Raw genomic sequence first — 6,355 nt, forward strand, 5'->3', positions numbered from 1 at the left:
ATACGCTATGTACTTTTAATTTGTATATCTCTTTCAATTCAGCAAGTTTTACACTTTAAATTCATGCAGTTTATTGTATGAAATTATATTCTAATAAGTTAGAGTTAGAAAGTTCTCATACTGCATGCTTCAGAATTGAATCCAGAGCACAGGCAGCTGAGTCACACCTGGGAGATATGTCTTATAACTAAGATGAAAGCAAAGTGTCATGTACGGATATAGAACTGTGAAGTTAAATTAAGGGAATTTCCATTTGATAAACTATTTTTTGCATAAACTATGAGATTAGTCTACATATATAAATGGAGTAAACTATCATATGTTGATTGAAGAGAGAAGTGCAATACAGCTGAACACAGCATCATGGATGAGCTTTAGAAACACAAGGTAGAGAGTTGTGGCTGAATATAGACTCATGAGGAGCCCAGCAGAAATCAGAACTCCCCACCATACTATCTCATTAGATAACAAAGGCATTTTATTACCATTTGCTATAAGGTTGGCTTGGAATGCAGCAATAGCTAACTAAAGACAAGATTGAACAGAACAGAGGGCAATTATAATAATCTGCTTCTTATACTTTGAGGCACTTGTTCTGATATTTAAAGCTAGCATCCACGATTACTCTGTTGTTGAAGTTTATATCAGATAACTGTATTAAAATTCTACTCCACTGAGGCTTCTTTCCAGGCAAGCAGGAGAGGTTGGAAGGACATGCAAGTTTTGTGTAAAACTTGTGACTCTGAATCACATGGATGGAGAGGACTGCAAGTTCTCTAGAGAGTCTAGTTGACCATGAAGATATATGCATGTTATATAAAGGATGATATTGACATTGCTATTCATGGTCCATTTAGTGGTTATGACAAAATTTTTATTTTATTTAGAGTCATGGAAGGGGTATTAATTATAGGCAGCACTGACAATTTCCAAGATGAAAAGGAAGATAATCCACTAAAAAAGATTAAACCCACAGACCTATCCTCCATCCCAATGAAAAAACCTACTTACACATGGGCATCAATCTTCCAGACTTCAAGGTGTAGATGTGTAGCTGGAAAAAGAATTATTTTACTTAGTAATACAAAGTATAATTTAAAATTATTCTTTGTTTTATTTAAGCTGCACTCTGACTCAAAGGCCAAATTAAATCAATCTATTTATTCCAATTTATGTTTGCAGACTCCACTTGGAGTCATGTATTTGATAATCGTTTTGCCAGTTATTATGGTAGGCACTGTGGACACATATCTGAATAAGAGAACAGGATCCTAATAAGGAGAATAAAACTCAGTTACTGTCTATGAATCACGTTATATGTTAAAGTCTACATTATCAGGATAGGAAGTTAAGGTAGTGACATAAAAAGGTATGCCATACACAAATGTGAAAAACAGTGGCTTTTCACTTCCTCTTCTTATAAAATTATACAAATTGCCTTGGTTGTCAATTGCAGGTTTTTGTCATATGACAAATGCAACTTGTGACTATTCTTTCTGGAAAACAACAGAAACGTTACTTCAGATAATATGTCGTTAGAGAAGTAATTATTCTTAAGAAATCCATGCTGCCCCACGAAAGAAAAAGGAATTTCCAACAGTTACTAATACAAAGTTGGCAAACTTTTTGTTAAGCAGGAAAGTACAGATGGGAAAACCGCCTATATGTCAAACTAAGCAGAAAGCTTAAAAAGTGAGTTACTTAAATTGTATAAAATTTTGAAGTCAAAGAAATGGACACTCATGGAAAAAATAGAAGAAGCAAGTTCTACTTCCACCATCTGATCTAAGAATGGTGGAAGAAAACACTTTCTGGCCCTGAAACATTTAGTCCTGCAATCAAGGCCACTTCTTCAGACCCAGGACAATTAGTCCTTTTAGAGCTGCGGATGGCTCAAAGAATGTGTCCAGCGCCCCCTTTACGTCTTTATTCCTCAGACTGTAGATGAAGGGGCTCAGCATCGGTGTGACCACGGCGTACATTACTGAAGCTGTTGCATTGGGTGTGAGCTGTGGGTAGCAGCAGGGCTGAGCTACACTCCTAGGCTTGTACAATAAAATAAGAAGACAACTGAGAGGTGAGATGCACAGGTGAAAAAGGCTTTATACTTCCGCTGAGCTGATGAGATTCCACAAAAGGAGAAAATTATCTTAGAGTGTGAGTAAATTATGCCAGCAAGGGGACCACCAGCCAGGAGCACAGCCACAAAATGCATCACCATGTCATTGAGAAAAGTGTCAGAACAGGCATTTTGAACCACCTGAGTGAGTTCACAGAAAAATTGGGGGACTTCCAAGTCTGAACAGAAAGAAAGTCACAACACCATTAAGCTTTGTGACAAGGAATACAAGGCACTCATGATCCAGGACACCAGGACCACCAGTCTACAGAGCTGGGGGTTCATGACCATCATGTAGTGCAGGGGGTGGAAAATGGCTACAAACCAGCCATAGGCAATTACTGTCAGAAGAAAGTCATCTAGTCCTGCAAAGAATATGTAAAAATACACGTGGGTGATGCAGCCTTCATAGGTTATGCCTTTGCTCTGGGTCTGCATGTTCAGCAGCATCTTTGGGATGGTGGTGGAGGTGAAACAGGTGTCTACAAAGGACAGGCTGGAGAGGAAGAAGTACATGAGTGTGTGCAGGTGGGAGTCAGAGATGGTGGTCAGGATGATAAGCAGGTTTCCAAAAACAGTGATCAGATACATGGAGAGGAAAAGCTGAAATATGAAGGGCTGTAATTCCAGTTCCTCTGAAAGTCTGAGAAGAAGAATTTCTGAAAAATGTGTGTCATTCTTTGGCTTCACATTTTGGAAGTGACTACCAGGAAATAGAAAAAATAAATGACTAATTTTCACACAAGCAGGGAACTAGTAACCTACCATAAATGCTACCTTTATATTTTATAATCATTAAATAAGTCTCAATATTTGGCGTATGGTCTGGTCTCCATTTGAGCATCCTTAATGCTATTTCTCATTAGGAATTCCTTTTCCACTGTCAACTTGTTCCACAAGCATAATGTATACTACTGTTTTATTAAGTATCTTTCATGAATTGAGGAATATATATCAAATATAGACCATCATCCAGGCACTGACCAGAGTATAGAATGCTGAAAAGCAAAAATCCCTACAATCTAGTGATAGAGAAAGAATATAATCAAATAAAAATAATAGTATAACATACCCGAGGGTGACAGATACTATGAAGAAAAGGAAGCATGTACAAAGAGCAGAGTGAATAGGGGTTTATTTTTTATTAGGAGTTCAGGCAAGACCTGAAAACAAGGTGACATTTGAACAGACGAGAAAGAGGAGTGACAAGGAGACACAAGCTTACCTGGGAAAGTGTGTGCCTGGCAGAAGGAACAGCCAGTGCAAAGACCTTGAGGAAGATGGTTGTTTTAGAGAATCAAGGCTCAAAATGAGAAAGAGTGTAGTTCTGGCCACTTTACAACCTTGATTAATTTACATCCTTTATGCCAAGCAAAAATAATAAAAGAGAAAAAAGAAATTTGTCCAAAAGGCAAAGGGAGTGATAAATTTATGGTGTGAAATACCTTACAGATTGAACACCCCAAGTGAAAAATGACCAAAGGAAATAAACCAGTAATTCCCAAAATGAGATATACAAAATACAACCAAAATTGGGTATTTCTAATACTAAACATTAGAAGACTCACTTTTTCTGTGCCTATTCTACATTTATTGGACCAGTTCGTTTTTATATGGTTGGGTAGAACATGAGGCAAGCCCCTTTATCATTTCTCTTATGTGGCGTCTTTTCTTTGTTTTTCTTGTACTTTGAGTATTGATCTCATTTTTGATCAATCCAATAGGCACACTATAATCCCAGCCATGGTCCTTAGCAAAGGCCCCCTCTGACTATGCCCTATAAAATCCTGCACTCAATAGGGCAATTCCATCCTTTACACTGAAGAACTTTCTTCAGATGATTTACCCCTGAGGACATTATGTCATACACACATTTATTTCACTGTACTCTGCCTTTGAAATTATATCACAAATATCAAATGAGCAAGAACTCATTTGGTTTCTTCATGTTTGTATTTTCACAAGTGTATGTAAATATATGTTCACTTATATAGCAACAAATTTAAGTGAATGTGAAGTTATGAAAAAAGGGCATGGTAGGGAGAACAAAACCAGGTTAAATAGAGTGATTTCAAACAACTATATTCAGAAAATTGAGTGGAGCATCAAAAAGTAAGCGAAAGAAGATATAAAGAAGCAATAGTTTAATGACATCTGCATGGATTAGTAATTAAATTCCCTAAGGCGTAGACATCAAAGTATATAATATAAACTGTTCCTGAGCATTGTGGCATATAGCAGACACTCAGCTAGTATCTATTGAAACAATCAGGACTTAGGCTTCAATACATAGCTACATTTAGTATATGGCAAGGTTGTATTTCAATTTATTTGGAAATACTGAATTGTTGAATAAATGTTGGCACAAATGGATATCTGCCTGGAAGAAAGTAAAGTTGTTCTCCTCCTTCAGTCATGTTACAAAAAAATCAAGGAGTTACCTACTCACTGTGGGAGTAACCAACACTTTTGAGTGAACATCTAAAGAAACTGTGTACTAACATCTACAAGTGGGCCAAATCATCTTAATTAAGGTAGAAAACTCAGATGTGTGAAGACAGACATAGTAACTAAATAAAAGTTAAAATATTTTAATGGCCAATATATTTTCCAAATATCTGTTGAGATACGTAAATTTTTAAAATTTATTTGAAAGGCTGATAATGGAACAACAACATGGATATACTATTTGGGCATATGAATTATCTAGGCCAATCAAAATGGTGACCAAATATACGACTCTTAAACTCAACTTGATACTAGTTTTGGGGAAACACTTAAAGAGCTGTCCTGTTGATTGAGCTTAAAACTTTTAAACAGATAGCAATGGGGTGCTCTAATTTTTCTGAGAGAAGTGAAAAGTGTTATAACTTCAGGGAAGCAATCTAAAGAATGGTATAAATGTTAAAAGTATAGATATTCTTTCTCTCAGACTGCGTCAATCTCAGCACTATTGACATTCTGGGCCAGATCATTCTCTGTCATGGAGTCTGTCCTCGGCATTTAGTTTCTTTAGAGAATCCCTGGTCTCCACTCACCTCTCCTCTGCGGGACAGCAAAATATTTCTACAAATATTACTCAATATAACTCACACACCACCTGGTGTCTCTGACTGCATGTGTAACACTCCCCGTGGCATCTCGGACATCGTGTGTCACACTCCCCCTGGTCCTCTTTGACTTCATGTGTCACTCTCCCACTGGTATATCTGGCTTCGTGTGTACCACTCCTCCTCGTGTCCTTCACATCGTGCATAACACTCCCCCTTAGGTCTCTGACTTCGTTGTAGACACTCCCCCTGGCATCTCTGACATCGTGTGTCACAGTCCCCGTGAAGACTCTGACATCATGTGTAACACTCCCTGTGGCATCTCTGATCTTTGTGTATAACACTCGCCGTGGCGTCCCTGACTTCGTGTGTCAGACTCTACCTGTCGTCTCTGACAACGTGTGTCACATTCCCTGTGGTGTCACTGACTTCATTTGTAACACTCCCCCTGTCATCTCGGAATTCACGCATAACAGTCCCACTGGTCTCTCTGACATTGTGGGTAACACTCCCCCTGTTGTCTTTGACTTCGTGTGTAACACTCCCCTGTGGAGTCTCTGACTTTGTAACACTCTCCATGGCGTCTCCAACAAAGAGAGTCATTTTCCTGCTGGTGTCTCTGACTTCATGTGTAAGACTCCAGCTCATGTCTCTGACTTCATGCATCACACTCCCCATGTGGTGTCTGACTTCATGTGTCCCACAACACCTGGCATCCCCCACCCTGTGAAACACCCCACCTGGTGTCTCTGACTTCATGATGTAACACTCCACATGGCGCCTCTGACGTCATCTGTAACACTCCTCCTCGCATGTCTGGCTTCGTATGTTACTATCCCCCTCGTGTCTCTGATTTCGTGTGTAGCACTCTCCCCTGGCGTCTCTGACTTCTCATGTAACACTCCACCAGGTGTCTCTGAAATCGACTGTAACACTCCTCCTCGCATCTCGGGCTTCATGCGTTAGTATTCCCCTTTTGTCTCCTATTTCATTTATCACACTCCTCCTGCCTTCTGTGAAGTCGTGTGAAACACTCCCCATTGCGTCTCTGACTTTGTTTGCTGACTGCCCGTGGGGTCTGTGAATTCGTGTGTAACACACACCCTGGTGTCTCTGACATCATGGAATATTCCTTTTGGGGTCTCTGACATCATACACAACACTCTCTCCTGGCGTCTCTGACTTC

The 6,355-nt window shown here is 39.2% G+C and overlaps 1 pseudogene; it reads right to left on the reverse strand.

Annotated features, from left to right (window-relative positions):
- Positions 1-1,838: 1,838 nt before the first annotated feature.
- Positions 1,839-5,748, reverse strand: LOC139083024 (olfactory receptor 7A17-like; annotated as a pseudogene).
- Positions 5,749-6,355: the final 607 nt, after the last annotated feature.

This window comes from Equus przewalskii, chromosome 4, assembly GCF_037783145.1.
Source record: "Equus przewalskii isolate Varuska chromosome 4, EquPr2, whole genome shotgun sequence".
Lineage (NCBI taxonomy): Eukaryota > Metazoa > Chordata > Mammalia > Perissodactyla > Equidae > Equus > Equus przewalskii.